We start from the raw sequence: 27,589 nt of genomic DNA, 5'->3' as shown, positions 1-27,589 counted from the left end.
GCTGCAAGGTTGTCTATGTCCTGAGACCCACACAATCATCTTGCTGTTAGGACCTGCCAGCCACCTCATTGTTGCTGTTCTGCTGATTTGCCTACTCAGAGTGAAGCAGGCGCTGGGCCTGTGATTGCTCTCCTGCCTGAGCTGTGGACTTCAAGCTTTAACAGAAGCTCCTCGAGTTTCAGCCTGATGACTTTTCCTTCCTGCATGCTTCTCCTGTGGGCTTTGAGCTTGCTCAGCCAGCCTCACAATTGCATAATTTCTTGTAACAAATAAATAAGTAGATTATACATATGGTTGAGACACTTTGGAGGACTTCTCAAACAAGGGGCTTGAATGAGAAGGCAACACCTTTAATCTGAGTTTGCTGGTGGGTTGACCCCGTTGTCTGGCAGAGAATTCTTTTTTTTTTAAAGTTTTTATTAAGGTATGATCTCGATATACACTCTTATGAAGGTTTCACATGAAAAAACAATGTGGTCACCACATTTACCCATATTATCAAGTCCCCACCCATACCCCAATGCAGTCATGGTCCATCAGTGCAGCAAGATGCCAGAGATCCACTGTGTCCCTTCTCTGTGCTACACTGTTCTCCCCATGATCCCCCACACCATGTGTACTAAGCATAATACTCCTCAGTCCCCTTTTCCCTCCCTCCCCACTCACCCTCCCACACCCCTCCCCTTTGGTAACCACTAGTTCATTCTCTGATGGCAGAGAATTCTTAATGAAAGGTACTCAAAATTAAGCTCTGGTCCTCAGTCTCCAATAAGCTGCTGTTTAAGAGCCAGGGAGGATAAATGCCCTAGTTTGAGCAAGGGAAATGTTTATTTTTTCATATCTATAAGGCCCCAGCTGTCTAGATGCTCAGTCTGATTGCAGTGCTGCCTATGGACAGAGTGCATCCCTCATGCTTTCCCATAGAGGTGTGCAGACAGGCCAGCATAGACAATGCTTACCTCTCCTTGGGGTCTTACTAAAGTGGCAAGAAGCAGCCAGCAAAAATCAGTAATCTGAGTTTTCTAAGTAGTTCTATTTTCCCTAATGCTACTTTACCAGTTGGCATGTGGTCTGTCTTTTCAGAAACAGCAGGGAGTACTTGCACCTGTGTTTAGTCCAGGGATAATAAGCTTCCAGGCGACAGTAGCTCGGATCACAGAATAGCCGACTCTCTCAGTTCCACTAAGTAAATGCTGTGAGTGTAGATCCTGTTCCTTCTTGCCCCCATTTCCAGGTACCAAAATCTGTATTAGTTGGGATTAGGTGTGCCTGTGAGTACTAGTAATGGCTATAGCACACAACAAATAAGGAGAGGCTCAACAAATAAAGAGAGGCTTAAACAAGACCCAGAACTCCTTGCTCTCATGGTCAAGATATTTAGAGGTAATCTGGGTCAAGGCTGGTGTGTTTCGACATGGGGGTCAGAGACTTCCACTCCATCTATCCTACTTCTCTGTGATTCTCCTTCTCAAGGTCGTTTCATGGTCTAGCATGGCTGCTGGCTCTAGCCATAGAATCACATTCCAGCCAGCAGAATTAGAGCAGCCAAAGGAAAGAAGCAAATCTGTCTTTGAAGACACTTGGTAGAGGGGCACAACCACTCCCTGTTACATGGTGGACCACCAACTCTTTCAGCCACTTAAGTGCCATGTGCTCTGTGAAGTAATGAGCTGGAGAGAAAAAAACAAAACAAAAACAAACTACAGATTCCACCAGCAGCCATTAGAGCTGCAGAATAAACCCTGTCCTTTATATTCAGGAAGAGTTCCTTTATAGCTTTACCCATTTCAGCATGGACTTCTGAAACTAACAGAAACACAAGACATGTTATGAGTTTATATTCAACCCTAGGTGGTTTCTTTTATATTTTCATTCCGAACTTGGTGATGTTTAAGGAAACAAAGTTGTAATTGGCTTTCATTTTGTGTGTTGACATTGTTTAGGCTCATTTGGAGATTAAAAAAATAAAAAAAGGAAATTTAGATTTCAACATTACTCTGAGGCTCAGTCATGAGGAGGGAAAAAGGTCATTTATACAAAACGCTGTTTACCTTTGACTTCCTATGGGAAATCTCTGAGCCAGACAAGGTAATGAATAGACCAAATTGGAACTTAATATTAATGCTTCTTGTTAAAATGGAAAGTATCAGGTCAGGTTACCCAGAGACCACTGAGAATTTCTTCTAGGTATGGCTAAACAGCCTTTTCTAAAAGGACAAGTTAACTAGATTGAATTAACACTTTTAAACTTCCCTGCCATTGATAAGTAGACACATGTTTCACTTTGAAGACAGAGCATCTGAGTGGCTCTACAGAAGAGACATTGAAACAGAACCATACTCAGTACTGAGATGAAATAAGTTTGCTTACCGAATTCAGTACAGCCTAGTGCACTCTCATTATTTTGATTTTGAGATGTCATGAATGATCAGAATATGAAATAGATTCAGAACATTCAGTTTCTCATAATATGATGAATTCAATATCCAGAAAGTTCATTGAGTATAGGATACCAAAATATGCTAGATAAAATATAAAAATGTAAGAAAATACAGGAAGTCTTCAAAAGCAAAAAAAAAGAGAGAGAAAGTACTGATTCACAGAAGTAAACTAGAGTTAAGGCTGGTGGATGGCATGAGGCAAAGACTAATCACTGATTATCAGAATTCCTGTACTAATGAGCTTTATTCAGGGCACAGAGGACCAGTCTGGTTTTCCAAGTCTAACTGAGATTCAGAAAGCTGAAATGGCTTCACACTTCGTGAAAGTTTATAATTCAAAATAATAAGGGTACCTGTTTGTCTTTATGCCATAAAAGCACAACAGAAAAAGAATCAGAATTAAAATACTTTAATGCCTTCATGTGTTTAGGAGGAGCTGAACATACAAATTAACTTCCTACTTTGTGAAATTAAATGTCCTTGATAAAACGTTAAGGAAAAAAACCTACAAGAAATAGTATATATCTTCTAAGACGATAGAACAATTGAATTTGGGGGAAAATCACCTTAATCAGTATAAATAAATTAATAAATGAGAAAAATTATATAAGCTCATGGAGAATAAGTATTTTGAAGATGTTAAAAACAAATGTAAATGAAACCATTATCACAATACGTGTAAGTGGACTAAATTCTTCTGTTAAAGGCACAGTTTGTCAGACTGGAGGAAAATCACTAAAGATTGTTTATACAGAATATTTAACAGAAAAATGTGAAAGAATTCCTACTTAATTTTACAGACCTTTTATAGCTGGATAATATCACATAAACTTACTTTAAGGCAAAAAGTACTAGAAGATATAAAGATGTCAAGTACTCAATGATTAAAGTTTCTAATCACCAGGAGAGGTACAGTTCTAAACTTGATTTAAACTAATAACAACTTCAAAATATGTGATGAAAAAAAACAGCACTACAAGGAGAAATTAGCTAAATCTGGCATCATTATAGGAGATTTTAACATCCTTTCCTCAGTAATTTTTAAATCAGATGAATAAACAGGCTGTAATGGATTTAAACAATACAGTGAACTGCTCTCTTTTAAAGTTCTCATTTTTTTCATAGTACACATTAAATATCATGAAAATTGACTAGATTTTAGTAACTATCAGTCATTTTCATACAATTCATTGGCCCAATGAACTAGAAATCAGTTGCTGAGGGTCAAGTTTAAAACCCAAAATATGTAGAGGTTAGAAAGAAGACGAAACTTAACAAAACCTGTTAAAATAAACATATAAGAGGTAAAAACATAGAATATGTCCTTATTTATCTTTATATATTCATGTTTAGATGTACACATTTATTATAAATTGAAAGATATTACTGGAATTTACATAGGTGGTTTATCTTCTAACATTCATATAAACACCTTTAGAATCTATATCGTTTCTTCATCAATCAACAGAAGCTGCTCAGTGTGAAGCGATTCTCCCAAATTAATACAATGTTTAACACTGGAGAAGATTTAACCTCTTGGTTTTCTGTATCTTATCCTTTACGTTAAACATCTCTTTTCTCCTCACTTCTGTTCTCACATACTCAGAATCTTCTCCTGTATTCTTTTTTATTGATCACAACTAGGCTTTGCTTTTGCAAATGAAACCATTACATTAGTCTGGTTGAGATTTAGTCTCACATTTGTTTTCACATTTCAACATCTGGGCTTAGCAGGGAAGGCAAGTTCCATTCAGGCCCTGAAAGCTCTCTGACTATGAGCAAGTTACTTGCATATAGTTTCTCATTTGTACAAGAAAAAACACTAACACTTACTTCTCAGGGTTGTTGGAGATTAAAATTCTATATGCAAAGCACCAGATTCATAGTATGCCCCTGCTTAATATTTTGTAGTGAGAAAAGTTTAAAATCACAAAGGGGACTTAATTTTAAATCTTGATAACATTCCTGATTGGATATATCCAATTGTTAATTACCTAAATTCCCAAATCAAATGTTTTTTATTTCTAAAATAAGAGTTATTACTCTTACTGCTGTGATAAGGATAAATGAGACTCTGCACATGACAAATTGCAGCTAGTATTGCTGTTGTTTTATTTTATATTATTTTTGTTAGTTAAACATGCACTTGACACCAAACTCCTGAAAACTTGTGATGGTTTACGATGGGACTATATCTATTTCTATTTAGGGACACAATGGTTTGTAAAACCAGCTCAGTCTGCATGGACCCATTGAAATACATTAATAACAGAAAAAATATCTATTCTTTTTTAAGAACTTGAAGTTGGGTGACTGGAAGTGCTGCTTGCTCATCACCCCTTCTCTGTACCTTCATTAAGCATGGGTGGGTACTTTTCAAACAGGAGATACTGTACCTGTAAAATGCTTTTTAAATGTATCAGTGTCACTGTTTTTAAAGTGCCTACATTAGTTGCGATGAAACAGGAAGGCAACTCTAAATGCCTTCAAAATAATACTTAGACATTTGATGGAAGAAATATCCCTTATTTGTTTTCTGATCCATCCTTAATTAATTTTATTTCATTCAAGAGTTTATTTGGGTGGTGGAGTTTCTTTTAAAAATAACAGTTTCTATAAGTTATTCTAGGATAAATGTTTAGTAAATTATGGCCCACAGGCTTAAATCTGCCTGATTTTGAACATGAAATTATATTCATTATATTGAAATATAGTTATGCCCCTTGTTTATATATTTCTTTGGCTGCTTTTGTGCTGAAACAGCTGAGTATTGAGCCTAATATATTGAGTACCTGGCCCTTTACACTAAGAGTTTGCCTACTGCCCTTGCTCTACTATTAAAATTAACAAGAAGATATATTATTAAAGTGTTCAACATTTATTTTTTTACTCTTTCTTCCCCTCTTGCTGCAAGAAGAATATTTGATTATGTTATTATCCATTCATATGATATAATCTATAATTTGTTAACTTATGGAAAAGGTATTGTTCCTTTTCTACTTTTCAAATAGAACTCATCTTGAAAAAAACCCATTTAAGAAAATGCCTCACTTCATCACTGAGAGGCTGTACTGTACAATTTTTCTCCCAGTTGGATACTATAAGGCATTTCTTTGTACTTGCTGTCAGTGGTTAAGTATCTCTCTCTGTGTTAGCATCAGGATGAGTTTCCATTGCTGGCTTTTAGTTATTGGGGATTAAGAGCATATATTGAAAAACATTTTATAGTTACGGTATTAGGTCACCCCATTTTGCAGTTGTGAAATATTGCTAAAAACCAACAAAATGATGGCTTAAAATGATTATATCCATTCAGTGATGATTGGGATAGTACATTTCATGCATCACTCACAAAAATGAAAAAGTACAGATTCGTTGCTTCATACAAGCCCCCTCCGGGTATGCACTGTGACATTTCAACACTATAGTCAATTATTTTAGTTTTGAAGTATTTTGTTAATAATCTTGTTTATACCAATGCCATATACTATAGTTGAACATGGACATGAGGAAAATATAATAATTTTGCATTTTAACAATTTATTAAAACCTAAAAAAATCTGGCTTGATTAGACAATATGAGTTTAAATTGTGAGAATTAAATGATCGCATTTCACGGCTCATGTATTCGGAAATGTGGGTTATAATTTCAAAGGTATTCCAGGTTATGCTACTGCTGAAGCAATTTGCTCTGCGTCCAGTCCCATTTCACTTGCTGTCATCAACAATTAAAGAATGCCGGGGAAGGGTCACTCCGGATTAGTACCCTGTCTTTGCAAAGATCCCCACTTAAGGAGAAGGATTTTCATTTATGTTCTGGCAATGCCACAGGTGAAAGTCATTCAGCAGAGCAGTATTTTCTAAATGTTTTCATTAGGCAGTTATCACTGAAGAAGACAAATGTGGAAACATCCCCAAGTGAGACAATGGCTCAGAACCTTACTTAACACAGGACTAGACATACCTCAAAGCAATCTCCAGAGAAGTGATAAGCAAATTCAACAAACAAAAAACAGCAATAACATAAGAAACCAGCAAATGTGGCCATTTCAAAGGAGCATTTACTAGTTAAGGAAAAGAACTGTGGTTTATCTATTTATCTATCCCCTCATAGCTCCTGATAAAATAACTTCTACTATGAAGCCCAGAGCTTCACCAGAGAATTCTTATGTAAGATAAAAAATCAGTGACGGAGGCCTCTTACATCACTTCCTTTCCTTCTTCTTCTTTTTAATGTAACCTGTATCTATTTTATAGTTTTTTTTAGAATAGATAGTAAAAGAAAAAGTCACACAATATGGCATCCACCTTGTAAAATGTACTATTGCCAACAACCATCAAAAAGATGGAACTATTTTTTTAGTGAAAGCTCTATTTAGTCATACAAGGAATTAATTTCTTCTCTAAAATAAATTTAATATTGTGTACCCTCTGTAAAGTCTCATCAACAGAACAAGTGCATACATATCACTCTTTATAAAAATTAAAAGTGTACATGACAGTTACTGGGTGCCTGAGAAATCACACATGATTTAAAATAACCCACATCTTAGAGCTCACAGAAGAGAGCTTATATACAGAATCAGGCCATCATATAATAAACATCAACCAACCACTTAATACATGTCAAGCATTGCTTATGAATCAGAGCAGATTAGTAATGTGTATGGACATGTGTGTGTATGGATGCATGCATGTGCATATTTAGCTATGATTTAACCAAAAACTTACTACAAAATGATTTTTTAAAATATGGAAGCAAAGTGGGTTTTTTTTCTTTAAGTTTCTTTTAAACCTTGAAAGTACCTTTTGGAGGAACAACGTAATTTTTTTTTAATGGAAATTTTTGACTTGAATGGCCTGATTCCTTTGGGAAATGCCACATTAATCTGTGGGTCACAGTACCAGCCTAAGGAAGGAGCCAGTGACACTGACCCTGCTAACTGGGTGGGGAACCAATTTGCAAGGGGGCTCATAGACTCTTTTTTTAAAAATTTTTTAAAATTTTGGTATCATTAATCTACAATTACATGAAGAACATTATGTTTACTAGGCTCCCCCCTTCACCAAGTCCCCCCCATACACCTCTTCACAGTCACTGTCCATCAGCATAGCAAGATACTGTAAAATCACTATTTGTCTGCTTTGTGTTACACAGCCCTCCCTGTGACCCCACACTATACATGCTAATCGTAATGCCCCCTTTCTTTTTCCCCACCCTTGTCCCTCCCTTCCCACCAATCCTCCCCAGTCCCTTTACCTTTGGTAACTATAAGTCCATTCGTGGGTTCTGTGATTCTGCTGCTGTTTTGTTCCTTCAGTTTTCCTTTGTTCTTATACTCCACATATGAGTGAAATCATTTGGTACTTGTCTTTCGCCGCCTGGCTTATTTCACTGAGCATAATACCCTCTAGCTCCATCCATGTTGTTGCAAATGGTAGGATCTGTTTCTTTCTTATGGCTGAGTAATATTCCATTGTGTATATGTACCACATCTTCTTTATCCATTCATCTACTGATGGACATTTAGGTTGCTTCCATATCTTAGCTATTGTAAATAGTGCAGTGATAAACATAGGGGTGCATCTGTCTTTTTCAAACTGGAGTGCAGCATTCTTAGGGTAAATTCCTAGGGGTGGAATCCCTGGGTCAAATGGTATTTCTATTTTGAGCATTTTGAGGAACCTCCATACTGCTTTCCACAATGGTTGAACTAATTTACATTCCTACCAGCAGTGTAGGAGGGTTCCCCTTTCTCCACAACCTCGCCAACATTTGTTGTTGTTTGTCTTTTCGATGATGGCGATCCTTACTGATGTGAGGTGATATCTCATTGTGGTTTTAATTTGCATTTTTCTGATGACAAGTGATGTGGAGCATCTTTTCATGTGTCTGTTGGCCATCTGAATTTCTTCTTTAGAGAACTGTTTATTCAGGTCCTCTGCCCATTTTTTAATTGGATTATTTGCTTTTTGTTTGTTGAGGTGTGTGAGCTCTTTATATATTTTGGATGTCAATCCTTTGTCAGATCTGTCATTTATGAATATATTCTCCCATACTGTAGGGTACCTTTTTGTTCTATTGATGCTGTCCTTTGCTGTACAGAAGCTTTTTAGCTTGATATAGTCCCACTTGTTCATATTTGCTTTTGTTTCCCTTGCCCAGGGAGATATGTTCATGAAGAAGTCGCTCATGTTTATGTCCATGAGATTTTTGCCTGTTTTTTTCTAAGAATTTTATGGTTTCATGACTTACATTCAGGTCTTTGATCCATTTTCAATTTACTTTTGTGTATGGGGTTAGACAATGCTCCAATTTCATTCTCTTACATATATCTGTCCAGTTTTGCCAGCACCATCTGTTGAAGAGACTCATTTCCCCTTTGTATGTCCATGGCTCCTTTATCATATATTAATTGGCCATATATGTTTGGGTTAATGTTTGGAGTCTCTATTCTGTTCTATTGGGCTGTGGCTCTGTTCTTGTGCCAGTACCAAACTGTCTTGATTACTGTGGCTTTGTAGTAGAGCTTGAAGTTGGGGAGTGAGATCCCCCCACTTTATTCTTCCTTCTCAGGATTGCTTTAGCTATTCGGGGTCTTTGGTGTTTCCATATGAATTTTTGAACTATTTGTTCCAGTTCATTGAAGAATGCTGTTGGTAGTTTGATAGGGATTGCATCAAATCTGTATATTGCTTTGGGCAGGATGGCCATTTTGAGGATATTAATTCTTCCTAGCCAGGAGCATGGGATGAGTTTCCATTTATTAGTGACCTCTTTAATTTCTCTTAAGAGTGTCTTTTGTTTTCAAGATATAGGTCTTTCACTTCCTTGGTTAGGTTTATTCCTAAGTATTTTATTCTTTTTGATGCTATTGTGAATGGAGTTGTTTCCCTGATTTCTCTTTCTATTAGTTCATTTTTAGTGTATAGGAAAGCCACAGATTTCTGTGTGTTAATTTTGTATCCTGCAACTTTGCTGAATTCCAATATTAGTTCTATTAGTTTTGGAGTAGAGTCTTTGGGGTTTTTTTATGTACAATATCATGTCATCTGCAAATAGTGACAGTTTGACTTCTTCTTTTCCAATCTGGATTCCTTGTATTTCTTTGTTTTGTCTGATTGCTGTGGCTAGGACCTCCAGTACTATGTTGAATAACAGTGGGGAGAGTGGGCATCCCTGTCTTGTTCCCGATCTCAGAGGAAAAGCTTTCAGCCTCACGCTGTTCAGTATGATGTTGGCTGTGGGTTTATGATATATGGCCTCTATTATGTTGAGGTACTTGCCCTCTATTCCCATTTTGTTGAGAGTTTTTATCATGAATGGATGTTGAATTTTGTCGCATGCTTTTTCAGCATCTATGGAGATGATCATGTGGTTTTTGTCCTTTTTGTTGATGTGGTGGATGATGTTCATGGATTTTCGAATGTTGTACCATCCTTGCATCCCTGGGATGAATCCCACTTGGTCATGGTGTATGATCCTTTTGATGTATTTTTGAATTCGGTTTGCTAATATTTTGTTGAGTATTTTTGCATCTACGTTCATCAGGGATATTGGTCTGTAATTTTCTTTTTTGGTGGGGTCTTTGCCTGATTTTGGTATTAGGGTGATGTTGGCTTCATAGAATGAGTTTGGGAGTATTCCCTCCTCTTCTATTTTTTGGAAAACTTTAAGGAGAATGGGTATTATGTCTTCTCTGTATGTCTGATACAATTCTGAGGTAAATCCATCTGGCCCCGGGGTTTTGTTCTTGGGTAGTTTTTCGATTACCACTTCAATTTTGTTGCTGGGAATTGGTCTGTTTAGATTTTTTGTTTCTTTCTGGGTCAGTCTTGGAAGGTTGTATTTTTCTAGGAAGTTGTCCATTTCTCCTAGGTTTCCCAGCTTGTTAGCATACAGGTTTTCATAGTGGTCTCTAATAATTCTTTGTATTTCTGTGGGGTCTGTCGTGATTTTTCCTTTCTCATTTCTGATTCTGTTGATATGTGTTCACTCTCTTTTCCTTTTAATAAGTCTGGCTAGAGGCTTTTATCTATTTTGTTTATTTTCTCAAAGAACCAGCTCTTGGTTTCATTAATTTTTTTCTATTGTTTTATTCTTCTCAATTTTATATATTTCTTCTCTGATCTTTATTATGTCCCTCCGTCTGCTGACCTTCGGCCTCATTTGTTCTTCTTTTTCCAATTTTGATAATTGTGACATTAGACTATTCATTTGGGATTGTTCTTCCTTCTTTAAATATGCCTGGCTTGCTATATACTTTCCTCTTAAGACTGCTTTTGCTGCGGCCCACGGAAGTTGGGGCTTTGTGTTGTTGTTGTCTTTTGTTTCCATATATTGCTGGATCTCCATTTTAATTTGGTCGTTGATCCTTTGATTATTTAGGAGCATGTTGTTAAGCCTCCATATGTTTGTGAGCCTTTTTACTTTCTTTGTACAATTTATTTCTAGTTTTATGCCTTTGTGGTCTGAACAGTTGGTTGGTAGGATTTCAATCTTTTGGAATTTACTGAGGCTCTTTTTGTGGCCTAGTATGTGGTCTATTTTGGAGAATGTTCCATGTGCACTTGAGAAGAATGTGTATCCTGTTGCTTTTGGATGTAGAGTTCTATAGATGTCTGTTAGGTCCATCTGTTCTAGTGTGCTGTTCAGTGCTTCTGTGTCCTTATTTATTTTCTGTCTGGTGGATTTGTCCTTTGGAGTGAGTGGTGTGTTAAAGTCTCCCAAAATGATTGCATTGCAGTCTATTTTCTCCTTTAATTCTGTTAGTGTTTGTTTCACATATATTGGCGCTCCTGTATTGGGTACATATATGTTTATAATGGTTATATCCTCTTGTTGAACTGAGCCCTTTATCATTATGTAATGTCCTTCTTTATCTCTTGTTACTTCCTTTGTTTTGAAGTCTATTTTGTCTAATACTAGTACTGCAACACCTGCTTTCTTTTCTCTGTTGTTTGCATGAAATATCTTTCTCCATCCCTTGACTTTTAATCTGTGCATGTCTTTGGGTTTGAGGTGAGTCTCTTGTAAGCAGCATGTAGATGGGTCTTGCTTTTTTAACCATTCTATTACTCTGTGTCTTTTGATTGGTGCATTCAGTCCATTTGCATTTAGTGTGATTATTGAAAGATATGTACTTATTGCCATTGCAGGCTTTAGATTTGTGGTTACCAAAAGTTCAAGGTTAGCTTCTTTACTACCTTACTGTCTAACTTAACTCGCTTATTGAGCTGTTATAAACACAGTCTGATGCTTATTTCTCTCCCTTCTTATTCTTCCTCCTCCATTCTTCATATGTTGTGTGTTTTGTTCTGTGCTCTTTTTAGGAGTGCTCCCATCTAGAGCAGTCCCTGTAGGATGCCCTGTAGAGGTGGTTTGTGGGAGGCAAATTCCCTCAACTTTTGCTTGTCTGGAAATTGTTTAATCCCTCCTTCATATTTAAATGATAATCGTGCTGGATGTAGTATCCTTGGTTCGAGGCCCTTCTGTTTCATTGCATTGAATATATCATGCTATTCTCTTCTGGCCTGTAGGGTTTCTGTTGAGAAGTCTGATGATAGCCTGATGGTTTTTCCTTTGTAGGTGACCTTTTTTTTCTCTCTGGCTGCACATCATACTCTGTCCTTGTCCTTGATCTTTGCCATTTTAATTATTATGTGTCTTGGTGTTGTCCTCTTTGGGTCCTTCCTGTTGGGAGTTCTGTGTACTCATATTCTGAGCAACTATTTCCTCCCCCAGTTTGGGGAAGTTCTCAGCAATTATTTCTTCAAAGACAGTGTCTATCCCTTTTTCTCTCTCTTCTTCTTCTGGTACCCCTATAATGCAGATATTTATCCTTTTGGATTGGTCACGCAGTTCTCTTAATATTGTTTCATTCCTGGAGATCCTTTTATCTCTCTCTGCATCAGCTTCTATGCATTCCTATTCTCTGGTTTCTATTCCATCGATGGCCTCTTGCATCTTATCCATTATACTTATAAATCCTTCCAGAGATTGTTTCACCTCTGTAGTTTCCCTACGGGCGTCATCCCTTAGCTCTTGCATATTTCTCTGCATCTCCGTCAGCATGTTTATGATTTTTATTTTGAATTCTTTTTCAGGAAGACTGGTTAGGTCTGTCTCCTCAGGTTTTGTCTTGGTGTTGCCTTTTCATGGTGATAGAGGTAGTTTGCGTAGCTGGACGAGTGACGGCTGGGAGAATGTCCCTTCTTGTTGGTTTGTGGCCTTCCTCTCCTGGGAGAACAGTGACCTCTAGTGGCTTGTGCTGGGCAGCTGCGTGCAGATGGGGCCTCTGATTCCTGCTGGGCTGCAATGGAGTTTAGCTCCACGTTTGCTGTGGGTGTGGCCTGCCTCAGGCTGCTGCTGCGATATGGAGGAGCCGCGCTGGAGGGGAAATGGCTGGGAGGCTGTTTATCTCTGTGAGGGGCCTCCGTGCTCCCTGCTGCCCAGGGGTTAGAGTGCCCAGAGTTCCCCGGGATTCCCAGCTGCTGGGCTAAGTGTCCCTGGATGCTTCCATCCAGCTGTGGGGTCCCTGTCCCTTTAAGTCTTTCAAAAATCACTTGCTTTTCTTTATCCCTGGGGCGCCGGCTGTGGTCACCCGCTCACCAGTCCTGCTGCCCTGTTTCCCTAGTATCTAGAACCCCATGCATGCACTGTGTCTGCGCTCTGGTCCGGATGGCTGGGGCTGGGTGTTCAGCAGTCCTGGGCTCCCTCTCCCTCCCCGGTCCGACTCCTCTCCTCCCACCAGGAGCTGGGGGAAGGGGCGCTCGGGTCCCGCCGGGCTGTGGCTTGTATCTTACCCCCTTCGCGAGTCGCTGGGTTCTCCCAGGTGTGGATGTAGTCTGGCTGTTGTCCTGTGTCTTCTGGTCTCTCTTTTAGGGATAGTTGTATATGTTGTATTTTCAAAAATATATGTGGTGTTGGGAAGAGATTTCCGCTGCTCTACTCATGCCGCCATGTTGGCTTCCTCCTCTCAGACTCTTTAGAAAAGATTCTCTTTGATAGAATCCCAAGATATAAGGCATGAGTCAAGTGATATATATGGCAAAGAGGGGTCATAAAGTACTAATATTTATTGATACTTGCTAGGTACTAACACTGAGGGTGTTATATAAATTATCTTATTGAATCTTTAGAAAACTTATGGTAGTCTTTACTGATACTCCCAAGTTACAGGAAGGAAAAAGACCTAGGAATTGCTTCTCAACTCTAAAGCTTATGCTTTTAACTGTATATCAAATATGGTAAGTGAATATAGCAAACAGACTTGCTTTTTTGGAGCAAATATTGGCAGGTGACCTCTAATCTAAGAGGCAGACTTGAAACCAATTTCATGTTCTTTAGAGAGCAGCTGCAGACACAAATCAAAAGGCATGTATCTGCAACCTCCAAAAGGAAGTGAGCAGCCTATTTGGTCTTTATCATCAGGTGCACACAATAAAAATTAAAATTAGCAGTTTCAATTTGAAAATTAAGAGTGTATATATGGTGACATACTGTTCATTCCTCTGTCTCCTTGACGCATGCTCAAAAGCATGATTCTGTAGTTCACATTATGAAGCGTTAGCAACTGAAAAGCTCTTTAATATGTCCATAAAAAGAAATATTTCCCTGTTTAAACATTTGAGAAAGACTTTGGAAATCAATTCAGTGCACTACTAAGGCTGGAAATATCTCCAAGAAAGTGGTGTTTATAGAAGTAATAGAAGTATTTAACATGTAGTACATTTTGGGGTCTGGTCAATCAGAATAGAGTTGGCTATATATATATGTATATATATAAACAAGTTTGAATGTATGAATTGGATATATTTTTAAACAATGAGGAATATGTGGGTATTACAGACAGAATTTTGCCCCTCTAATCCATGTTGAAGCCCTAACTCCTGATGTGACTGCCCTCAAACATAGGGCCTTTAAGGGAGTAATGAAGGTTAAATGAGGTCCAGAAGGTACAGTCCTTATCCAATAGGACTTGGGCCCTTGTAGAAAGAAAAGGAGACTCCAGGAGTGTATATACAGACCATGTAAAGACACAGAGAGAAAGTAGCCTCTATAAGAGCTAAGGACTTGCTGGCACCTTGATCTTGGACATCCAGCCTCTAGAGCTATGAGAAAACAAAGTCCTTTTCTTGTAGCCCCCAGTCCTTAGTATTCTATTGTGGGAAGCATAGCAGATTAATACAGTGGGTATAATATTTATGCTTAAAGGCATTTATCTATTTTGATTTTTAAAATCAAAGTTATACAAGAAGAGAGTTAAAATGGTGGAACACTTACATATGTCTTATTAACAATAACAATGATAAAAAAAAAAACCCTGGAATCTCACTTCTTAAAAGGCAACTTTTATACCATTTTAACTATTTCACCTGCCATGTGTCTTCATATTTATATGTAAAACACCTTTTGATTTTTTTTGTTTGCATATTAACTAATAAATTACAAACCCAAAAGCTGTGACTTTACTTTCATTGCTTCACACTGGAATCAAACACTGCAGACACAGACACACACACACATTTCTCTCTTTCCTTGATCTTTTTGAAATTGTTATATCATAATTTTCAGTAAAGTCAACCTATGTGTTTATATTACCATGGCTATGTGAATATTTTTCATTATATTATACTACTATTCTATGATTATGTAATCCTGCTTTAAAATGTTTACTTTCTCTGGTGTTAATAATAAACCTGCCATTTGCTCATCTAGTACATATCAAAAACTCATTTTCAAATATCTTACCAAAATGCATATCAGCTCTTAATACTTATGTATTATTATCTTTCTTTCTTCTTTTTTCTTGGGGTTGTTCCTCTGGATTTAACCCTGTCTACTCATTCTCTAGGCCTTCCACCCAGCTGATATCTATTGATATTCCTTCTCTATTCTGATAAGTCCCTTTAACTTTTTCCTAGTTTGGGTTTTATGTTTCTGAACTCTATATTCTATCATCTCTATTTTGAGCCTTCATTTTTGCAGACTAAATATCTAATAGCAGTTTCTTGAGAAGAAGGTGCATGGAGGGTAAATTTTTGAGACTTTTAATGTCTGGGCATGTCTATTATTCAACACACTCATTAATTTGATCATTTGATTGGGTATAAAACCTTCTTTGGAAATACTTTATTTTATAATTCAACATGAGATCTACCCTCTGAAAATATGTTCAGACTGAAAATAGGTTAAAGACTTAATATAAGATCTGAAGCCCTATAAGAAACTCCAATAAGAAAACTAGCTAAGAAAGAAAATTCCAATGTTGTTCTTTTGTAGGTAGTTGTGTCACTTTTCCCAATACAAGTTGTTAAAGAGACTATCCTTCCCCTATTGTGTACTCTTGCTGAAGATCAGTTGACCATATTTGTGTGGACTTTTTTGGGGGCTCTCTATTCTATTTGATTGGTCTATTTGTCTATCTTTATGACAGCACCATGCTGTTTTGATTACTGTAATTTGTAATGTAATTGAAACCAGGAAGTGATACTTCTAGCTCTGTTCTTTCTTAAAATTGATTTGGCTATTCATAGTCTCTGTGATTCCAAGTCAATTTTAGGATATTTTTTCTATTTATGTAAAAAATGCCATTGGGATTTTTGTAGGGATTGCATTAAATCTGTAGATCACTTGGTAAGTGTGTATATTTTAATAATTATTAAGCTTCCCAATCAGTGAGCACAAGATATCTTTCCATTTTTTTTTGTATCTTATTTAATTTCTCTCATCAATGTTTTATTGTTTACACTATATAAGTTTTTTACCTCTTGAGTTTATTCCTAAGTATTTTAATCTTTTTGGTGCTATGATAAATCAAATTGTATTCCTAATTTTCTCTTCAGCTAGTTTGTTTAGTGTATAGAAAGACAACTGAATTTTGTATCCTGCAACTTTATAGAATTTGTTTATTAACTCTAACAATTTTTATGAAGTCCTTAGGATTTTTTATATATAAAAATAGGGAAAATTTAATTCCTTCCTTTCTAATTTATGTGGCTTTTATTTGTTTTTCATGCCTAATTGCTCTAGCAAGAACTTGTACTACTATGTTAAATAGAAAGTGGTGAGAATGGGCACCCTTGTCTTGTTCCTGATCTTAGTGGGAAGGCTTTCAGCCTCTCATCATTGATTATGATGTTAGCTATGGGTTTCTCCTATATATATCTTTATTGTTGAGATAATTTCTTTTATACCTAGATTGTTGAGAGATTTTAGCATGAAATGGTGTTGAATTTTATCAAATGCTTTTTCTGAGTCTATTTAGATCATGTGATTTTTGTTTCATTTTCTTAATGTGATTTATTGCATTAACTTATTTTTGTATGTTGACTCACTCTTGAATCCCAGTGAGAAATTACACTTTGTCATGGTATATGATACTTTTAATGTGCTGTTGAATTTCATTTACAAGTATCTTATTGAAGATTTTTGCATCTATAGTCATTAGAGATATTACCCTATCATTTTATTTTCTTGTGGTGTCTTTGGCTTTAGTATTATTGCTAGCTTCAGAAAATGAGTTTTGAAGTGTTTTGTCCTCTTTAATGTATTTGGAAGAGTTTGAGAAGGATTGGTGTTAATTCTTTAATTGCTTGGTAGAGTTTACTAGTGAAACCATGTGGTATTGGCTTTTTCTTTGTTGAGAAGTTTTTGATTACTAATTCAATCTCTATACTAGTTGTCTATCTGTTAAGACTTTCTATTTCTTCATGATTTAATCTTGTTTGGATGTATGTTTCTAGGAATGTATCCATACCTTATATATTATCCGGTTTGTTGGTATATAATTGTTCATAATTGTTTCTTTTGATTCTTTTTTCTGGGGTATAAGTTGTAATTTCTCCTCTTTCACAGGAAATCATTTTTACTCATAATTTAAACACACCTTTACCTATTTTCCATAATTATTGATAAATCCAAAGATATTCTTAATTTTGACCCTTTGTATGTAACTCATTTGTTTCCTTGGTAACTTAAAAATATTCTTTGTCTTCTAGATTCTGAAATTACAGGAGGATGAAGTCTTGTTTTGGTCACTTTTTGCTCACTTTGTTGAAGACCATCTGGCAAGCTACATTTTCAGTGGGAGAATTTAATTTTTTTTTGTATCTTCTTCCTCTTTATTTTTTATTCCTCTTTATTTTCTCCATTCTCATTGTTTGGAACCTTATTACCTGGGTATTGGGCTTCCTGGGATACCATTGATACTTTCTTAACTTTTTTCTCCTATTTATATTCCTACTTTTGTGGATATTATATCTACTTTTATCATTTAAATATGTAACAGATTTATTTTAAACTAGGTATCAAATGTTTAATTTTCAAGATCCCAATTTTTTTTGTCTAAAAATAACTTGTTATAATAACCCATTCTTGTTTTATGGTTGCAACTTACTTTCATACCTATTGGAAATAATGATTATAGATTTGAGAAGTTTCCTTTGGCCCTCTTGATTTTCTCAATTTCCTCTTAATTCCTTTGTTTGTTTCTTTGTTTTTGTTTATATCTGTCTGTCTTTCTGGTTAGAGGCTGTCCTCAACTGTCTAGAAGTAATTATCTTTTGTTAGTATTTAAAGTTAAGTACCAAATATCTGATTGTGACCCTGGATATAATGTTTAATGTCTTCTTCATTTCAGTGATTTGATTAAACCAGCTTTTGGGGGCCTCCAGCTGTTGGTATCTGTACGTTATGTTTCTTAGTCATTGCATTTGCTCCAAAGGGGGATTTCAATCTGCTGCCACAATTAGACCATTTCTAAGACTATTGCTTTCTATAACAAAGATGCCCATGAATGCAGTATCTGCAGCAAATGGAAATTGGTTCTTTCTCATGAAACAGACATGGTGAGTGAGCAGGTAAGAATCCTACTCCACAAAATCATCCTAATTCCTGACTAGAAGAAGGAGGGAAAGAAAGGATGCAAAGTAAGCAGCTGTTTCTTAAAAATGTGATGTACAAGGTGTACAAATCATTCCATTTGCCTCCTGTTAGTGAAAATGTAATCACATGGCTGCAATGGAAACTTTGAACAGTAAATTTTGCCTGGTCACTCAGCTAAAATGTGGAGCACTGAGGGGTTTCATTACTAAAAGGAAGGAAAAGAGAATAGATACTGATAAAAATTTGCAGCATCATTTTAAAGGGCAGTGGTTTGCAGTCTCAAAATTCAGCCTGTAGATATTCACGTAATTTCATTCATGTCGGTATCATATGCCTGCCATCAGCTATGCCTGATATCCAAGTCAAGAATCCCTGTTTCCTTGTTTATTTGTTTCTTTGTTGGATGGTTTAATTTTACAGCTCTAGGTTTCTGCCTTAGAGCAGGAAGAGTAATTGCCTGACTCAGTAGTTTGGGGAAAAAAACTGTTTTCTTTCCACATTTTCAATTGACTCATCCCGTTTCAGCTTTATGATAACCTTCACTGTGGAGTCGCCAATTCTTGCCCAGTTCTGGGGCTCCGTGGTGGGAATGGGCTTTCTTTTGGGTTTCCCTCAGGAATTTCTGGCTGACACCCATATGAGGCTTGGGTTTAGCTTTCTCTGTCTCAGTCGGTTTGCAGCTTCCCAGATGTTTTAGTGGTTGTTTTCTCTCCTGTTCTCTTTATCTTTGGTGGTGTATACCTTTGTTTTAAAATATATAATCATTTCATTCTATTTTTAGAGGAGTTTTTATGTTGTTAGCTATCTTGGTGGCAGGTAGAGAGAATAGAATACAGCAAGGTGCAAAATAGACTTATCTAGCCTCTTTTCCAATAAAATCAGAGAAAAGAGTAGTTGAGACCTAAGGAAAAGTATTCATTTCTGCACAACAGAGACAGTGCAGTTTTGATCCTAAACAATTTCCTTTTCATATTAATGTGCCTATATAATTTTGTAGCAAAACTATGTAAACATCCAGAAATGCTAGAGTTGGAATGCCAACCTATAGGAAGTGGAAAAGAAGAAATGTGTACTGGGACAAATGCTCAATTCACCAGACATCTGCTGGTGTGACGGGCCAGCTCAAGAAAAAGTGAGATGAGGAGATGGCCCAAACTGAAGAAAAGAGCCTCATAGGAGTTGACAAGTAGAAATGTGGCTGCTGGGGTTGGACAATTAGTGGAGATCATAGCAAGAGACAAGCAGTCTTGCAAGGCCCCATGGTGTTCTAAGAAAGGCCCCATGGAATGCAGGTGTCCAGTAATGGCTAAAGTAGATCCCTGTAACCTGGACCTATAACTAAGAATCTGCAATTAAGAAAATCTACTATCTGTGTATCAAGATGCTCTAAAGAATAACAACTACCCTTAGGAATGTCTAGAGTTACGAAGTGACCAAAACTAGTTCTAGCATTTTCCATTTTGCTACCATTGTATCGGCATGTTAATACTAGAGATCAGAATCCAATTATCTGATGAAAGTGAATTTTTAGTTGACAGATCAAAAACAGGTCTCTTCCATGTTCCAAACGACTTATCCCTGAAAACAACAATCTTAGATATATCACAAAACTATATATCTGAGCTTTGGACTTCTCATGCCCTATAACTATCAAAGCTGAGGATTTTGATAATTTCTCATAATAGCATCCAGTATCTTGATATCAGTGCTTTTAAATTCAACCAGGGATTGGAACACTTGGATTTGTCCCACAACAAGTTGGGGAACATTTCTTGCCACCCCACGGTGAACTTCAAGCACTTAGACCTCTCATTTAATGCATTTGATGACCTGCCCATATGCAAAGAGTTTGGCAATATGTCTCAACTAGAGTTTCTGGGGTTGAGTGCCACACAGTTACAAAAATCTAGTCTACTTCCAATTACTCATTTGCATATTAGCAAGGTTCTACTGGTCTTGGGAGACACAGAGAAAGAGAAGACCCTGAGAGCCTTCTAGACCTTAACACAGAGTCTGCACATTGTTTTCCCCACAGGAAAGGAATTCCATTTCATTTTGGATATGTCAGTCAGCACTGCAGTAAGTCTGCAACTGTCTAATATCAAATGTGTACTAGATGATAATGGATGTATTTATTTCCAAAACGTTATGTCAAAACTTCAAAAGAACTCTAGGTCATCAAATCTTACTTTAAACAATGTTGAAACAACTTGAAACTTTCATTGTGATCCTCCAGTTGGTTTGGCATACAAGCATAGAATACTTCTCAACTTCAAATATGAAACTATGAGGTCAACTTAATTCCAGAGATTTTGATTATTCTCAGACTTCACTGAAGACCTTGTCTATATACCAAGTTGTCAGTAATGTGTTCAATTTTCCACAGTTATATCTATGAAATCTTTTCAAATATGAACATCTAAGATTTCACAGTGTCTGGTACATGAATGGTCCACATGGTTTGCCCAGTCCAAATCAGTCCATTTTTGTATTTGAATTTTTTCAATAATCTCTTAACAGACACAGTTTTTACAAATTGTGGAAACTTGGCTAATTTGGAGATACTTAGTTTACAAATGAATCAATTAAAGGAACTTGCAAATGTTGTTGATATGACTAAGGAGATGAAGTCTCTAAAACAACTGGATGTTAGCCAGAATTCTCTAAGATTTGGTGAAAATGAAGGAAATTGTTCTTGGACTAGAAGTTTATTAAGTTTAAATATGTCTTCAAATATACTTACTGACTCCGTTTTCTGGGAGGAGGTAAACATCCTCCCAGAGTGAAGGTACTTGATCTTCACAGTAACAGAATAAGGAGCATTCCTAAACCAATCATGAAACTATAAGCTTTGCAATAACTCAGTGTTGCTTTCAATTCTCTAGCCCACCTTCCTGGATGTGATATGTTTAACAGTCTTTCTGTACTGATCGTTGACTCTGATTCCATTTGTGACCCTTCAGCTGATTTCTTCCAGAGCTGCCAGAAGATTATGTTCCTTAGAGCAGGGAATAATCCATTTCAGTGCACTCGTGAGCCAAGAGAATTTATTCAAAGTACAGGCCAAGTATGAAGTGAAGTGGTGGAGGGTTGGCCTGACTCCTATGAGTGTGACTATCCAGGAAGCTATAAGGGAACCCCACTGAGGGACTTTCATGTGTCTCAGTTAACCTGCAACACGGCTCTGCTGACTGTGATCATTGGAATCACTGGGCTGATGTTGGCCATTATAGTGACCGTCCTCTGTATCTACTTTGATCTGCCTGGTATCTCAGGATGGTGAGTCAGTGGACCCAGACCCAGTGCAGGGCGAGGAACCTACCCTTAGAAGAACTCCAAAGAACTCTCCAGTCCCATGCTTTTATTTCATACAGTGAACAAGGTTCTGCCTGGATGAAAGGTGAATTAAGACCAAACCTAGAAAAAGAAGATATATGGATTTGTCTCTATGAAAGAATCTTTGTTCCTGGTAAGAGCATTGTGGAAAATATCATAAACTACACTGAGAAAAGCTGCAAGTCCATCTGTGTTTTGTCTCCCAACTTTGTCCAGAGCGAGTGGTGTCCTTAGGAACTCTACTTTGCCCATCACAGTCTCTTCCATGAAGGATCTAGTAGCTTAATCCTGATCTTGCTAGAAACCATTCCGCAGTATTCCATTCCTGGCAGCTATCGCAAGCTCAGAACTCTCATGGCACAGCGGACTTACTTGGAATGGCCCAAAGAGAAGAGCAAACATGGGCTCTTTTGGGTCAACCTAAAGGAATCCATTAATATTAAGTTGATGGAGAAATCAAAAGAAATAGATTTAATTGATCTAAAAATATTCCTCTGCTCCTTTTGGAAAAATGTTGCTGCTTTTGGAAGTTCCAGCAATGACTATGTTTTGCATCAACATGAATCTAACACAGTTTTGAATTCATAATGTAGATAAAAATGTGTACTTTCAGACCCAAGTTCATGATTTATATATGGTAATAAAAACTAATGAAATGAAAAAAAAGATAATATACTAATTTCACTATGGACTGGAAGCAAATACTAGGAACACAGGCAATTGAAAATTTAATACAAGGGACCAACTCTCATTCACAAAGGGAATAAAATAATAAGGCATATTCTAATCCTAAATAAACCTGGGTATGTGCAGGTTGGTTCAAAGGGACTGAGGTAATCAATTCAGAGATCCAGTCACTAGGGATTCAATAGAAAAAATTAGACTTGAGAAAAATAGCAAAGTAAATGCCCAGTGACTAGACCTGCACACATGTGCATTTAGTGGTAAGGTCTAATTTGTTCCTAAACCATTGAACTACCATTCTGAGCTGCTTAAAAACAGGGTTGATCTTGGGTTTTAAGAAGCTGTTTATAGATAGATATTATACAGACTCTGTGGTAGAAATTACAGGAAAACTGAGGATTAGATTCAAAGAAATTACATATTTTTGACTTATTTTGAGACATTCCTCATTATAATCTGTTCCTTTAGTTAAAATGTATCACCTCAATCATTACTAAGGTTCTAGGAGGGAAAGAACTGTATACTTGAGTTTGTAATTATATTGTTCTATGTCCCTTCCTATAAAATGAAGGGCAGTCGCATCTCTGGATTAGCAGGAGACACACTAGACTGGGACTCACAGTCCTTAGAGGCTCTTCAAAGCTACTAGAAGAAGATCTAATAAACAAGGGGCAAAGAAGGGATTACCCTAATATCTCTTTAGGAAGAATGCAGCAGTCTTAGCACGTTGTTGTCCTTTCTTCCTTGTACCAATGTGGCCACCAAGTCTGTCATCGCTATCTTTAAATCGTGCTTAATTACAGCCCTTCACCTCCATTTCTATAGCCACTCTCTGAACCAGGCCTCTCATCATTTTCCTTACACGTTGCTTCACATGACTTCTGTCTTATCTCAGTATCTCTAATTCATCCTCCCTCCGGTGTGAGAGCTATCTGTCTGAAAGTTAAATATAGCTGTGTTGTTATTCCAATGCTAAAGATATGCAGTGGCCTACTGCACAATCTAACTTCTCTGCATGACATATGGAATATTTTATAACCTGTTCCATATCTACCTCTCTAAACTTCCCCAACAAACTCTAGCCTTTTTCTTTACAGTTCCATGAATATCCCTTGTTCTTGAAAACCTTCAAGCCTCTTCATCTTCTAGCCCCTCTGTTTTATGCGTTTCCCATCACTTGCCACCCCAAGAATCAGAAAACATACTTTCTTCTAGAGGGAGGAGTGGGCAGTGGGGAAGTAACGGGGGCCCGTCCGTGCAGAGGAGTGCTTGTTTTGTTAATGTTGCTTTTATGTCTGTTTTTGCTTCTGTTATTTTATTTTTGCCAGCAAAAAAAAAAAAAAAAAAAAAAAAATTGGAAAGGGCGAGGTATTTCCCAACTGTGGGAAAAATACCTTTCAGATGTCTCTTTTCCAGGGCCTGAAGTCATCACTGAATGTTTTGACCAGATTCTTCCACTTAAAACACTTAAGATTTTTTTTTTGTATCATACTAGTTTAAAATAAATTCTTAGCTAAAATATGGCACATGTCAAACCTAGAACAGAATGTCTCCCAGCCTCTAAATTCCCTGCATCACAGCCAGATAGATGGAATGTGAATTTTGGTGAAATAAAAAAATACTGCAAGGAATAAATCCAAAGTAAAAACAGTGACATGAAAGCATATTGAGTTAATTAGTAATCCCTGGGGAAACAAGACGGTTATGTGGAAGCAGAGGGGTGAGAGATGAGAACTGGCAGAGAGTCATGCAAATGATGACCTTCAAATTGATCCACAAGTTAGGACAGGCATAATATGTCCCCCACTTTATGTAGTACATAAAGGAAGAGCTTCGGAAACATACATTTTAAAGGTTCTATCTCCAGACAGGCTTTTCAGTCAAGTTATTTGGATGGGCAAAAACATAATGATTCATGTCACAAACTCTGTGGCTCTTACCTCCTACAAAGATATATCTTAGTTCCAGGAGAGAATTCAAATGCAAGAGTCCCTAAATCATAACTGTGGCTTTAAGCAGTGGGGGCCCTGGAAATCCAGACCTGTGCCTGGGTCATAGCAGAGAGAAAATGTGCCTGTCTTCCTAGGCCCCATGCTGGGATTGAGGGCCGCAGAGAATTCTACCTTACTCCCCTTTCCTAAGCATCCTTGGGACAGTACTGCCCAGTCACCACTCCGTGAAATGCTCTCATCACATTCATTTCCCAAGGCCCCTCCAGCGGTGTAGAATGCTGGGCAACTCAGCCACGCCAGATCCATTCAGGCTGATCTTATCTGAAAGGAAATCTCATCATCGGCATCTTGAACTGGCATTTTGGGATATTTGTTAAAGGCCAATATTTTAAAGTTGAATGTTAATGATGCTCATTAAAGTTCTTCCCTGTGCACAGCCATGCATACTTTTCTTCCCTAGTAATTTACATTGAATAATCTGAATAACTTCATAGTTTGTGCATTGTAATCTACCAAAAAAATATATTAATAAAAATAGAAGTGGTATAGTGACTAGAGAGTCAGTCTTGAATAGTATCCATACCTGAGTCCTAGTTTTAGCTGTGATGCTTACTAGCTCTGCCACTTGGGGGATATTAGATTATGTGAATTTTTAAACCCTTATAGGTAGTAGAGAATTCCTACTGTTAAATGCAAGAGAAGTTGGGTCCAGTTAAGTTAAGGAAAATGAGGATTTGTTACCTGGATGCCAAGAGTCCCTCAGGAAGGAACAGAAGGCCGATGAGCAGGACTTGCGGCGAGCATAACCTAAACAGCTCCAGAAGGTTCTTGGAGGGCACCTGGACCTGCTTGGAAGGTTCCTGGAAGGAACTGTGTCTGAATGGATGAGGACCCCAAGGGAGAGTCTGCGCCTGTGTGGAGTCAGAGAGCATGCTTTGGTTATTCTGGGGCGATGGCAGGGAGGCTCTGAGGGAGGGGTTCCAGGGCTGTCCTGCGCCATGCAGCACACTCCTGCACCTCCCAAGGTTGGGGTTAGGCAGAGAGAATGGAAGCTGGGGGGGAAAACAAAGAAACAAACAAAAAGCCATTAAATAATAGTAACTACCTCAGAGAGTCAAAGGGTAGTTTAGGAGGAGGGTTAAATGAAATTTTGCCTGTGCACTTAGGGAGAAGGGTGTCATTAATTGCCCCAGAATTGGAAAAGAAGCTCATCAGCTGAGATACAATCAAGGGATGGTTTGTTCACATCCAAATTACATCACTTCCCCAAGGCTTACCTGGAGAGTGAGGCTGACCACCAGGCAGCACTGCTGTTGGGGTTCTGCCAGGTCCGCTGGTCATGCAGGCACACCCGGCTCCCAGTTGTGAGAACTAGTGGCTGTGGGCTCATAGATGCCCCTTGTCCAGAGAATTGCCCTCAGATGATTGGTGCCAACTTCCTGGGAGATTATGGCCAGCCCTGCTGCCTACTGCACCCCCATTTGCCTCTGCCCATAGGGTGACTACAGATGAATGTGGATGGACCAAAAGGGGGTTCAAAAGATCAAGCCTTTCTCTTCCAGAGACAATGCTGCATTGTGGGTATCCTCTGAGCTCCCCGTGGGATACGGCGCATCCCTCCCATTCTCATTAAACCTTGTGTTCCCAGATCTGTCTCAGGCTCCTCTTCTGGGCAACCTGAGACACATTTACGTCCAGACTATGTAGGAGGAACAGGAAGTCATCACTGACATTGGTCATATGAAGTATTAAGCACATATTTATTCTCCATGTTTCACTTTTCTGCTTTGGAAACAGTTTAAATTAAAAAAAACCCACCACAACAACACAGGGCTAACCAGGAAATTTGTAATGAGTCATACGAGAGCAGATGCACAAGTTATCAAGAGATCTGGGATTTCAAAAATAAATCCAGATCTATGCAAACGCGCAGGAATAGACCACAGGAATAAACACACTCTACATTCTAAAAGCCCTCAAACAGGGGGTTTAAACCATGAGGAGATACTTTAGCTTGTTACCACAGCAGCAAGGGTGGTCGGGGCCCGGAACGATTTAGCACAGCTAAGAAAGGAGTCAGGCATGAATCCCCAAGAAGCAGGCTGGACTACCAAGCAGCACATTTTTAAAGCCGCGCCCAACAGCTGGAGTCTTCTTGAAGCTGGGCAGTAGTCCTGAGGAACTGGTAAGAATCTGAATCAGTGTCAGAGAGAATTACCAGGAAGACTGAGCATAAAACTTAAAGTTAACTATCGGGTGAGTTGTACAAGGACCCAGTTCACGGGCGGGGAAATGTCCCCTGTTCCCCTAGAGAACATGCCTCAGAGATTCACGGAATTAGGACACCAGGAAGGCGTGGGAGGGTAAAACACATTAAAAACAAAGCTGTCACCTATTCAATATTTCTGCCAAAAGGGTTTTAATTTGTAGCTATCTATGAAGACACCAATAGACAAAAATAAGTAAAATTTATAAAGAACAAAAATGTCTGAATGACCTACTCTATTAAAAAGAAACTAAAGAGACTTGACAACTGCCAGACAGGATCCTGATTGGACAAAACAAATAACAGGAAATGACAGCCCTGAAGGCCGATATGGGGACATTTTGAAAACATTGACTGTGATATATGTTCAATGAGGAGAATATAAAATTAATTTTAGATATCTTAAGTGTGGCCATTCCATTATGGATGTATAGAAGTTCCTTTTTCCTAAAGGACAAATATCGAAGTAATTAGGTGTAAAGTGTCATTATGTCTGCAAGTAATTCTCAACTGTGTCAGCAAAAACCAACTGCACAAACAGATGTATAGAAAGAAAAAAGGGAATGTAACAAAATGCTAGCAGCTACTGACTCTGGGAGAAAAACATACGGACATTCATTGTACTCTTTTTGCAACGTTTTGTAGGTCTCAAGTTTGTCACTACCAAAGGTGAGAAAAGATGAATTGCTTGATTTGGAAAAATAAATGCTTGTCCTTTTCTTTCATAAAAAAAGAAGGTGTTAAGGGGAATAGAAGGTTGAGGTCCATGCCAGGGTCAGAGGTTGTCTGATAGGAGAGTGACTTCAGAGGTCTGTTGTCCCACTGAGAAAGGGAAGGTGGAAAGGTGGGTGTGAACTGTGCACGCATTTGGCAGATGCAGAACTTGCAGATGTCATTCATTGGACCACTGTAGACACCTAGGACTGTGTTAGCAAAAGAAAGGGCTGGGCAAGAAAGCCGAGAAAAATGGTAGCAAAATCAGGCACGCAAATACAGCAATGGTGCTAGCCCTCCAAGAGGT

The 27,589-nt window shown here is 37.9% G+C and overlaps 1 long non-coding RNA gene and 1 pseudogene across 1 annotated transcript in view; both read left to right on the top strand.

The window, feature by feature from the left end:
* The window catches only part of LOC140843490 (uncharacterized), a 90,217-nt gene that overhangs the window by 36,418 nt on the left and 26,210 nt on the right, over window positions 1-27,589 (top strand). The window lies entirely within an intron of this gene.
* On the top strand, window positions 19,438-22,254 carry LOC108396568 (toll-like receptor 1; annotated as a pseudogene).

This window comes from Manis javanica, chromosome 9 (assembly GCF_040802235.1).
Source record: "Manis javanica isolate MJ-LG chromosome 9, MJ_LKY, whole genome shotgun sequence".
Lineage (NCBI taxonomy): Eukaryota > Metazoa > Chordata > Mammalia > Pholidota > Manidae > Manis > Manis javanica.
The sequence above is the reverse complement of the archived record's forward strand: the minus strand, read 5'-3'. Positions and strand labels throughout refer to the sequence as shown.